This window comes from Triticum dicoccoides, chromosome 1B, assembly GCF_002162155.2.
Source record: "Triticum dicoccoides isolate Atlit2015 ecotype Zavitan chromosome 1B, WEW_v2.0, whole genome shotgun sequence".
NCBI lineage: Eukaryota > Viridiplantae > Streptophyta > Magnoliopsida > Poales > Poaceae > Triticum > Triticum dicoccoides.
The window spans coordinates 182,906,350-182,918,674 of record NC_041381.1 but is presented as its reverse complement, the minus strand read 5'-3'; the positions used below and the strand labels follow the sequence as shown (position 1 = coordinate 182,918,674).

The window sequence follows — 12,325 nt, the reverse complement described above, 5'->3', positions numbered from 1 at the left end:
CGACACTCTTACTTATCGAAAGAGGCTAAAACTATCCTGTATACTTGCGGGTTATCAAGACCTTTTTCTGGCGCCGTTGCCGGGGAGTCATAGCGTGGAGTGAATATTCTCGTGTGTGCTTGTTTGCTTTATTACTAAGTAATTTTTATTTGATGTTCTTAGTTGTTTTAAATTTCTATCTTTAGTTATGGGTAGGAAACGCAAAATACCAAAAAAACTTAGTTGTGCCTACTGAACCAATGGTTGAAGAACCACTCAAAATCTATCACACTACTGAAGCTTTTTACTTGGATCATCTTCGATCCCTTTGTGCTCGTGCTGAAACCCCAACTAGCTTAGTTGAGAGCAAATCTTTAGATGAGCATGCTTGTTATGTGCGACACCGTATATCTGAAAAATGAAAACTTTTACTGGCTCAAATTCATCGTTTGCAATGCTATGCTTGGAATTATGTGAAATATATGATATTACTTGTTGTTCTGAAAACCCTAAGAAACACCTTCCCTACCAATGTGAGTTTATTGATAATGGAATCGTATCTTCATATGCTAAGGGTGTTTATAATTACTATGATGTTCAACAAATTGAATAATTTGTTGCTTTTAAGGATGCTTATGAAATTGCTTCTTTGATTGAAAAGTATGATGCTACTCTCTACAAATCTGAAAATTTTGCCATACTTGAATATTGTTATGATAATTATGCTTCTAATGCCTATGTTAAACTATATATTGAGAAATTCTCCACTGTCCAAGAAGAGACTAATATTTTGTAGGAAGCTATGGAAGAAGAAATTGATGAAACTGTGAGCTCATTCGATGAAAAAGATGATAAAGAGAGCGAAGAACAAAGGAGGAAGAGCGGATTGATCACCCGTGCCCACCTTCTAATGAGAGTAACTCTTCAATTCATACATTGTTTAATTCCCCTTCGTGCTTACCGAAGGATGATTGCTATGATCCCGTTGATTCTCTTGAAATATCCCTTTTTGATGATGCTTGCTATGCTTGTGGCCAAAATGCCAATATGAATTATGCTTATGAAGATGAACTTGCTATAGTTCCTTATGTTAAACATAAAATTGTTGCTATTGCACCCATGCATGATAGTCCTATTATCTTTTTGAATTCTCCCGACTACACTATATCGGAGAAGTTTGTGCTTATTAAGGATTATATTGATGGGTTGCCTTTTACTACTACACATGATGATTTTGATAGATATAATATGCATGTGCTTGCTGCTCGTACTTGCAATTATTATGAGAGAGGAACTATATCTCCACCTCTCTATGTTTCCAACATGATAGAATTGCAAGAAACTGCTTATACTATGCATTGGCCTTTACTTGGTGTGCATGAATTGTTCTTTTATGACATGCCGATGCATAGGAAGAGAGTTAGACTTCGTCATTGCTTGATATATGTTGCTTTGTGCTCACTACTAAATTACAAATCATTGTTAATTAAAATTGGCTTTGATATACCTTGGGATCTGGGCGGATTCATTACTTGAGCACTAAATGCCTAGCTTAATGGCTTTAAAGAAAGCGCTGCCAGGGAGACAACCCGGAAGTTTTAGAGAGTCATTTATTTCTGTTGAGTGCTTTCATATAGTTTAAAAACAAATAAATAAATAAATAAAGAGGGGAACCCAAAAACTTTTCAAAAAGGAAAGTGAAAGTGAGAGAGACAAGCATTGTTGAAGTGGGAGAGCTCCTTGAACTTTGTTCATGCTCACAAAAACTTTGTGAGTCTTAATTACAGAAACTTTTCAACAAAAATAATTATCCCCTTATATAATTCCATTGTATTATAAAAATAATGTGCCAAGGTTTGCCTTTAGGATGTTTACAATGCTTGTTGGTTTGTATGGTGCAGGATAGAAACTTTGGCTGAAGTGCGCGATTTTACATTTTGAACTGGAACGTCAATTGGTTCTGATTCCTTTTGCACCGTCTTTCTATACAACTTGTTTATTTTTCCTAATTTTGTAGAATTTTTGGGGTACCATAAGTATGGTGGATGTTCAGATTTCTACAGACTGTTCTGTTTTTGACAGATTCTGTTTTTGATGCATAGTTTGCTTGTTTTGATGAATCTATCAATTTATATTAGTGGATTAAGCCATGGAGAAGTTATATTACAGTAGACACAATGCAAAAACAAAATATGAATTGGTTTGCAACAGTACTTAGAGTGGTGATTTGCTTTATTATACTAACGGATCTTACCGAGTTTTTTGTTGAAGTTTTGTGTGGATGAAGTATCTAAACGAGGAGGTCTCGATATGAGAAAAAGGAAGAGAGGCAAGGGCTCAAGCTTGGGGATGCCCGAGGCACCCCAAGTAAATATTCAAGGTGACTCAAGCGTCTAAGCTTGTGGATGCCCCGGAAGGCATCCCCTCTTTCTTCAACAAGTATCGGTATGTTTTCGTATTCGTTTCGTTCATGCGATATGTGCAAGTCTTAGAGCATCTTTTGCATTTAGTTTTCACTTTTATTTTATGCACCATGCTGGTATGAGATAGTCCTTGGTTGATTTATAGAATTCTCATTGCATCTCACTTAAATATTTTGAGTATGGCTTTATAGAATGCTTCATGTGCTTCACTTATATCATTTGAAGTTTGGATTGCCTGTTTCTCTTCACATAGAAAACCGCCATTTGTAGAATGCTCTTTTGCTTCACCTATAATTGTTAGAGCGTGGGCATATCTTTTGTAGAAAGAATTAAACTCTCTTGCTTCACTTATATCAGTTTAGAGAGATGACAGGAATTGGTCATTCACATGGTTAGTCATAAAATCCTACATGAAACCTATAGATCACTGAATATGATATGTTTGATTCCTTGCAATAGTTTTGCGATATAAAGGTGGTGATATTAGAGTCGTGCTAGTTGAGTAATTGTGAAATTGAGAAATACTTGTGTTGAGGTTTGCAAGTCCCGTAGCATGCACGTATGGTGAACCGTTATGTAACGAAGTTGGAGCATGAGGTGTTCTTTGATTGCTTTCCTTATGAGTGGAGGTCGGGGGTGCGCGATGGTTAACTCCTACCAACCTCCCCCCTAGGAGTATGCGTAGTAGTACTTTGCTTCGAGGGCAAGTAGACTTTTGCAATAAGTATATGAGTTCTTTATGACTAATGTGAATCCATGGATATACGCACATTCATCCTTCCACTTTGCTAGCCTCTATTGTACCTTCCTCAAAACAGCCACCATACCTACCTATTATGGCATTTCCATAGCCATTCCGAGATATATTGCCATGCCACTTCCATCATCATCATATACATGACTTGAGCATTCATTGTCATATTGCTTTGCATGATCGTAAGATAGCTAGCATGATGTTTTCATGGCTTGTCCGTTTTTTGATGTCATTGCTACGCTAGATCATTACATATCCCGGTACACCACCGGAAGCATTCATATAGAGTCATATCTTTGTTCGAGATATCGAATTGTAATATTGAGTTGTAAGTAAATAAAAGTGTGATGATCATCATTATTAGAGCATTGCCCCAGTGAGGAAAGGATGAAGGAGACTATGATTCCCCGACGAGTCGGGATGAGACTCCGGACTTTATGAAAAATATAAAAGGCCAAAGAAGCCCAATTGAAAAAAAAGAGGCCAAAGAAGCCCACCAAAAAAATAAAAAAAATAAAAAAATGAAAGAAAAAGAGAGAAGGGGCAATGTTACTATCCTTTTACCACACTTGTGCTTCAGAGTAGCACCATGTTCTTCATATAGAGAGTCTCTTGAGTTATCACTTTCATATACTAGTGGGAGTTTTCATTATAGAACTTGGCTTGTATATTCCGATGATGGGCTTTCTCAAACGCCCGAGGTCTTCATGAGCAAGCAAGTTGGATGCACACTCACTTAGTTTCCAGTTTGAGCTTTCATACACTTATAGCTCTTAGTGCATCCGTTGCATGGCAATCCCTACTCACTCACATTGATATCTATTGACGGGCATCTCCATAGCCCGTTGATACGCCTAGTTGATGTGAGACTATCTTCTCCCTTTTTGTCCTCACAACCACCACCATATACCACCATAGTGCTATGTCCATGGCTTGCGCTCATGTATTGCGTAAGAGTTGAAAGAGCTGAAGCGCGTTAAAAAGTATAAACCAATTGCTTGGCTGAAACCGGGGTTGTGCATGATGGAAGTATTTTGTGTGATGAAGATGGAGCATAGCCAGACTATATGATTTTGTAGGGATGAGCTTTCTTTGGCTATGTTATTTCGATAAGACATAATTGCTTGGTTAGTATGCTTGAAGTATTATTGTTTTTATGTCAAATGATAGACTATTGCTTTGAATCACTCGTGTTTTAATATTCATGCCATGATTAAACATATGATCAAGATTATGCTAGGTAGCATTCCACATCAAAAATTATCTTTTTTTATCATTTACCTACTCGAGGACGAGCAGGAATTAAGCTTGGGGATGCTGATACGTCTCCGTCGTATCTATAATTTTTTATTGTTCCATGCCAATATTATTCAACTTTCATATACTTTTGGCAACCTTTTATATTATTTTTGGGATTAACATATTGATCCAGTGCCCAATGTCAGTTCCTGTTTGTTGCATGTTTTATGTTTCGCAGAAACCCAATATCAAACGGAATCCAAACGGGGTAAAAACGGATGGAGAATTATTTTGGAATACTTGGGATTTTCCTGAGGAAGAATCAACGCGAAACAGTGCCCGAGGTGGCCACGAGACAGGGGGCGCGCCCACCCCCCTGGGCGCGCCTGACAATCTCGTGGGCCACCCGTAAGGCGGTTGACGCTCTTCTTTTGCCGCAAGAAATCTAATTTTATGAGAAAATCTGGGCGAAATATTCACCCCAATCGGAGTTACGGATCTCTGGATATAAAAGAAACGATGAAGGGGTAGAATCTGAGAACGCAGAAACAGACAAGCCATGGGAGCCAAGGACCAGAGGGGAAACCCTTTTCTCATCTAGGGAGGAGGTCAAGGAAGAAGAAGAAAAAGGGGAGCCCTCTCCCCCTTGCTTTCGATGGCGCCGGAATGCTGCCGGGGGCCATCATCATCACCGTGATCTTCACCGACACCGCCGTCATTTTCACCAACATCTCCATCACCTTCCCCCTTCTATATTCAGCGGTCCACTCTCCCGTAACCCGCTGTACCCTCTACTTGAACATGGTGCTTTATGCTTCATATTATTATCCAATGATGTGTTGCCATCCTATGATGTCTGAGTAGATTTTCGTTGTCCTACCGGTGATTGATGAATTGCTATGATTGGTTTAATTTGCTTGTGGTTATGTTGCTGTGCTATTGCGCCCTCCATGTCACGCAAGCGTGAGGGATTCCCGTTGTAGGTGTTGCAATACGTTCATGATTCTTTTATGGTGGGTTGCTCGAGTGATAGAAACATAAACCCGAGTAAGGGGTTGTTGCGTATGGGATAAAGTGGACTTGATGCTTTAATGATATGGTTGGGTTTTACCTTAATGAATCTTTAGTAGTTGCGGACGCTTGCTAGAGTTCTAATCATAAGTGCATATGATCCAAGAAGAGAAAGTATGTTAGCTTATGCCTCTTCCACATAAAACTTGCTATCGGTCTAGCAACGTAGTCAATTGCTTAGGGACACTTTCACAACTCCTACCACCATTTTTCTACACCTGCTTTATTTACTTTATTGCATCTTTATCTAAACAGCCCCTAGTTTATATTTACGTGTTCTTTATTATCTTGCAAACCTATCCTATCATACCTACAAAGTACTTCTAGTTTCATACTTGTTCTAGGTAAAGCAAACGTCAAGCGTGCGTAGAGTCGTATCAGTGGCCGATAGGACTTGAGAGAGTATTTGTTCTACCTTTAGCTCCTCGTTGGGTTCGACACTCTTACTTATCGAAAGAGGCTACAACTATCCCGTATACTTGCGGGTTATCAAGGACCACTGTATTGTCAGCAGAACGAGCCAGAACTCACCTACCGCGGCATCGGATTCTAGCATCGCGGTGTCTCACACGCAAAACAACAACGCTCTCGAGTGTGCGGGAGGAAAACACGCATTGAAATCAGCACGCCTGAGTGCTGTCGCTTCGGCTGGAGCAATAGACGGAAGCGAGAATCACGCACTGCTTTAATCAGTGTCGTCTACATAGCAATCAGTACTGCAAAGTTTAGGTGGGAATCTGATTCCAGATCATCGAAACTTGTGGCAGAAAGCAAAACAAGGAACCGTGGAATCAGCACCCGTGAAAATCTGCGCCGTCAGCACCGGAATCAGCGCCGTCTACGTCGTTGTCGCGCGTGCAGCAACAGGGACGCCTCCTGCTGCAGTGGCGGCGTGGCCCACACGCTGGGCCCGCGAGCAGCACGGCCTGTCGGCCCGCAAGTGTCAGCGGCAACAGTGGCCGCCTCACACGGTGACGGCATGGCCCACCTGGCCTCGCCCGTTACGTCGCGGCTGCTGCGCTGTACATAACCCGTTACAACCCGCGCTGCCGCCTCCTGCTGTGGCGGCAGGGCCCGCCGCCTCGTGGCGTGGCGGCAGATGCCACGTGTCGTCTGCCGCGCCTGCCGCCACTAGTGAGGGATCCTTTTTGACAATGTTTTTGACATGTGGTCTTTTTTGGCAATTCTGGACAAAAAAAAACGAGTCGCCCTCCTCCCGCATCTGCTCCTTCCCCATGGCAACCCACGCAGGCCGAGCCCCAACGGCGCGGCGATGGCTGGTACGGGGGGCGAGGGCGCGGGCGTTGGGTGCTGGGCGCGTGGACGAGGAGGGAGGAGAGGAGAGAGAGAGGAGGGTTGGCGGCGATTGCAGGGAGAGGAGAGGAGGAGGAGGAGGAGGAGTCTGGAGACAGCGAGGGATTTTTTGGGGGTGGAGTTTGCGGGAGAGGGGAGTCTGGAGGCAGCAGGAGAATTTTTGGGGGTGGTCGGCGACCTCCAGGCAAACCGCAATGACAGCGGCGCTTGATTTGATACGGCGCCATGGATCGGCCCCTGCTGATCTATGAGGTTGCTGGACTGCCTACATCCCTCCTCCATCGTGTGGTGCCTCCTGCGAGTGCCGCCTCGACCCGCCAGCCTCGAGCACCGTGGGTCCGTCGGGGATGGAAGGCAGAAAGTGGAGAAAGATGAAGGCTGCACAATACCGAGGTAGGCTCGACTCCTTTTCTCCTCTCTCTCAATTTCTAAATTGTTAGATGTCTTGATATCAAATGTTAGTTAGTGATTTTATTCTCTCCTTTCCATTGCATGATGTGATTCCTTCTTCTGAGATGAATTACTAAGTTCTTGTGGAGGTGGCAGCAGCACAACCTGCAGGTTTTCCCGCGACATGTTTGTTGTAGTGCCTACCTCAAAGAGATTTAGCTGTTTACAAAATTATTTCTACTTGGTTGTTTTGCAGATGATGATGTATGAGTTGGAATGGTTGGGCTTTGAGTCGTAGCTGAACCCTATGCCGGCGGTGGTAGCGGCCATCATTGGTATACAACAATTCAGCTGTTATCTCGGTTGTGCTCCTGTTCTCCCCACCACCCATAGATGCTTAATTTTCGGAAAACTAATGATTTGGTACTAGAATGTTCATATGCAATCTAGGTTGTTCTTGATCTCCACGGCTGGCCTAAGATTGGTAATTTGGCATATAGTTGTCCTTTGTTTGTAACTTAGTTGAGTGGTTTGGTTGTAGGTCGATCCAATGCCGGATAGAAACTTCTTTGTGAAAATGTGAAAGCTTGACTCATGCCTCTATGGGATGGAGCCGGAGGCTGCGCTGCTCTGTGTGCGGGTGGGTAGTCAGAGGAGGTCGCTGGTGGAAAGCTGGTAAGCTGCGGCGACTGGCAAGGCTCACGGTTTGATGTTTCCTGCTTACTACTGAATTTTCAATGGCCTCCATCAGTCATTTTCTTCACAGAATGGCCTACTCGCCACTATACATTTTCTGTGTTTAATCGGCGTGCTCGCATTAGTGGACTGACTATAAAAACGTATGTGGGCATGGTGTATGGGGTGGCGGCCAGGACTTTGGCCGTCGGCGCGAACTCGATGTTCTATGGTCCGATTTCAGTTTGATTTTGTTTTGATCTACTTGCTATCTGCAGTCTCTTAAGACTCTAGGTAGGAAGTGGTTAAAAGAGTAGATTTGTTAGTTTCCTAAAAATTTCTTCCATGAAAGAATATGATTATGCTCTTTAGGGTTGTTTTGCTGTTCCAAAGGCACATGGGAGTTTGTGAAAAAAAAACTGACAGTGTTTTCTCTTGGATATTCAGAAAAGGAAGACACTTGACGATCTGGCTCTGCTGCATGTATGCCTTTTGTGCTCCTCTATTTACTTACTATGAGCATGGTTTATTTTAGAGAGATCTACAGTGCTTTGAGGCTACTGTATGTGTTGTGTTCCCTATTGTTCAGGGAAGTTATTTTTTAGGCATTATTCTGCAAGGACCATGCATAACTACTTAGAAGGATGAAATAGCTATGTAGCCATCTGCCCAGCCAAGTGCTAGGTAAAGTTCCTTCCTGTAATAGTAGCCTTACATATTAGGGTAATGGCTTACGTTGTTCGGGATATAGGTGTTTCATGGTATGGTAGAAAGTACTGGTTGTGCAGGATGGTTGCAACATCTGAGCAAATAGTTGGTTTGAACATTTTGCAGTTGTGATTTGCACTAGGAGTTGCTGGCCTTTTTTGTATCAGCTTCATCGTCGCCATACTTTTTTGGTAAATATTTAAACATAGCTTAGTACGTATCACACTTGCAAAGGGAAAGACAAAGCGCACTTAGAGTCACTCAAGCTACTTGCTTCATTGCCGAACAATTAGATTTTGATATTAATGCATTGCCGATTCCTACTTTCAGGTTTATTAGTTGGTTTTTTATATTGGCTTTAGGACGACTCGTGTATTTTGGTTAATATATAATGTGATGCCATTCATTAACTTAAATATATTTTCATGCTTGTTCTTTGTACATTCTTTCCGTTTAGGTTGTTTAATATATATGTGTTGCCATTTATTAACTTAAATATATTTTGATGCATGCCCTTTGTATATTCTTTCTGTTTAGGTTCGCAATCTGGTCACTTACTCTTTCAATTCTATTTCCATTTCTGTTTTCTATCTCTGTTTACATACATGCCATTGCCCACCAAGCAACATACTACCTCCAATTTGGGACAGAGGAAGTACCTTTTAGTTTTGTATGCCACTGAGTATTGTTTGGTTACTACAAACCCAAGCTTGTATGCAAATTCAAGAAAAAGCAATTTACTGTATAGATCAATGGTTTATGCTTCCCAACAGAGTAATGGAACCTGTATGCAAATTCTGGAAAATGTAGTTTCGGGCACAATATAGTTTCCTGTGTGCACACCATTTCCAGACCTTTAGTACAGGTTACAGTATGATAGGGAAAGGCATCAGCAACCCGATCTACATAAGTGATGAAGAAGATCACTGCAACTACTTGTTTGCTTTACAGTCTGTTTACACCTTTGATTAACACTGACTATTTGAGCATTAACTAATTACTTTGAAGCCGAAAGATTCAGCTTAAAACAAAACATGGCAACATCACAAGACCCTCAGCTAAGGTACCAACGATGCTAATGTCAAAAGAGTTCCACATTTGATTTTGCCGAGTCAAAAGCTGAGTGGTTATTTCTCGAAAAAAAGAAAAACCTTGAGTAGTATCTTTGCCAGTCTATTTTGTGAGTCAAACAGAGTAGCACGGAGGAACTTTTATTTTCTCTGATTAGTATTGAAACATATGAAAATGAAATAACAGATCGTGCAAAACCCGGCGTGCTAGATACATGTCCGCCAAGTATAGAGAGAGTTACTAGCACTACGCATTAGCATTTATAATAATTAAACTACCTCCCTGTCCAATTGGTCCACATCTGTGTTGGTGCCGCATACTACTCCCTTCGTTCCCTAATATAAGATCTTTTAGCTTTTTCTTGATTCGTATATATCTAGACACATTTTAGTGTGTATATGACTATATTCACTCATTATAGTATGAATGTAGTCAATAGTGAAATCGCCAAAAGGTCTTATATTAGGCGAGGGAGTAGATTAAAACCATACCTTTACTTTGTCAGCTTTTCATTTTGACTTTTACCTTTTTTCTTTGGTAACTGACATTGTCGCTACGCTATTTACTCTATTTCAGGGCCTTCGTTTATTATCACTTGAATGGTTTACTTATATTTGCATGTATATAATGCAAAGTTGACCTTGCCACTTCTTTTTTATTGTTAAAGAGATCGTATTTTTCTGCAGGTTACTGACACTTTCTGCAATAGTAGGGATATTGGATGGAAGACAGGAGAATGTTTGATGAAAACCGATAACACCGAAGCGATTGCATTATTAGTCAATGGAAACATGATTGTTTTATGCGCTTTCTTTTACCGAGGATGAACTTTGTTTTGCATGCCATGAAGAAATGCACTGTTTGACTAATTTTGAATTCTATGTTGATGCAACAAGTTCATTCTTTCTGATTATAGCCTATTGTTTTGTTGAGAGAATCATAATGTGTGTGATCCATTTCTCTTGAATGGAGTATTCAATAATGCTTCACTTATGGGCCATAAATTATGTTTATATTTGCTGCTTGTGGACCTTTGTTTAATGATCACTACACTAACATTATATCTTTGCATTGATGCTTAATTTGTCTATCACACGTTTGTTTACAGCACCAACAAAGATATTGTATTTCTCATTCAATGTCATGTACAAAGGCTAACATTTTATGCCAACCAAGATCAACACCATATGCTCCTTAGTTAATTCTTGGTTTAAATAGGGCTTTCGTGCTCCATAACACTTCACAAACAAGTATATATCAACATCATATACTAAAAAAAGCTCCCTGCAAAAAAAAAACTAAAAAAAAGTGAAATAACCTCTTTTAGTTATTGGTTCAAGTTCGTCTTTCGCGCCATTTGGCAAGTGCAAGGCTTCATCAGAGGTACTGTCCACTTTCATGAGAGCTAATTTTCACAGGATCATTGATGTGAGCTCTCCTCATGCTCAGCCGGGCTGGAAACCAAAAACAACAAAGAATTTCAATCAGCGCAGACAAATCAAGGTATGCTAATGTAACGTGGTGTAAATCTGCCAGAAAAGATGTCCATAAAAAAAATCCGAGATCCAATCGCAACCGTAATCTACATAGACAACAAAACTATTACAATAGTTGCAGGGATTTGTTTCCATTGGTATAAGTAGATCCCTATGTGGAAAAAGACACAAAATAAGATGTGTCATGCCTAAAAAAAGGCATCATAGGAGTAAAAAGAGCATGAAAATGAGGGAAGATGTCAAATCCAGATGAATGCGGGCCAGATCCATGCATCAGAGCAGTTCAAGGTAATAAGAAAGGGGGGCAGAAATATTACCAGCTTTGGAGCCACAAGAACTCTAGGAGTTCGTCTCTGACCGAAGAGCCTCTCCTCTCACCGAATGGAGCTGTCGAGGAAGAAGAGGGGATATTTTTTTAGAAGAATTTTGAGGGGATAAATAGATCGATAAATACCCCTTTTGGCGCAACGGGTCAACAATCCACCGTATTTTCTATAAAAAGGAATTAAACCATATTTTTCTTTTCGTTGCGAGCATGGGTTTAGCGTGCCTCTGCGCCATTTGGTACAACGGGTCCACTAGTATAATATAATAAGGAGGATGCAAGCCTTTTCTCGGCCGCTACATGTTCGTTTTTTTGGATGAGTACCATTGTTGTTTGCTCAGGTCGGCATATTTTATTTTATTGAAATGAAATACGATGCCAAAATCATATTACAAGAAGTGGTAATTCCGGTTTACGACTTACCATTTAGCCCAGGGTTGGACAAAGCTACTGAATATATACCTTTTGTTATGAAAATAAACATATAGCTGGAATAGCTCAGTTGGCTAGAGCGTGTGGCTGTTAACCACAAGGTCGGAGGTTCAAGCCCTCCTTCTAGCGGTAATTTTATTACATTTTCTTTTTCTAATATGTTGCCCTTCTTCTACCGCTTTTTTTAAATTTCTTCTTATTTTTTCTATGTTGCTTTTCCAATCCGACATTGACTTAAAAACACCTCCTTCTAGCTTATTCTATGTTGCTTTTCCCGCACGACTTTGAATATAAAAAAAAACCTCTAGCGGTAATTTTATTATATTTTCTTTTTCTAATATGTTGCCCTTCTTCTACCGCTTTTTTTAAGTTTCTTCTTATTTTTTCTATGTTGCTTTTCCAATCCGACATTGACTTAAAAACACCTCCTTCTAGCTTATTCTATGTT

At 40.7% G+C, this 12,325-nt stretch overlaps 1 long non-coding RNA gene and 1 other non-coding gene across 6 annotated transcripts; both read left to right on the top strand.

Annotated features, from left to right (window-relative positions):
• The first annotated feature begins 6,693 nt into the window (after positions 1–6,693).
• LOC119327050 lies at positions 6,694–10,624 on the top strand. 5 transcript variants are annotated; one of them, XR_005158376.1, is made up of 3 exons: positions 6,694–7,173; positions 7,330–7,341; positions 7,427–10,624. It is a non-coding gene; the product is annotated as an uncharacterized LOC119327050 (long non-coding RNA). The 5 variants fall into 5 exon arrangements; XR_005158375.1 differs by lacking the exon at positions 6,694–7,173 and having other exon boundaries at positions 7,184–7,341; positions 7,427–7,532; positions 7,712–10,624; XR_005158377.1 differs by lacking the exon at positions 6,694–7,173 and having other exon boundaries at positions 7,184–7,341; positions 7,427–8,328; positions 8,435–10,624.
• A 1,308-nt stretch (positions 10,625–11,932) lies between these two features.
• On the top strand, positions 11,933–12,006 carry TRNAN-GUU. Its single transcript has one exon. It is a non-coding gene; the product is annotated as a tRNA-Asn (tRNA).
• The last annotated feature ends 319 nt before the right edge of the window (positions 12,007–12,325 follow it).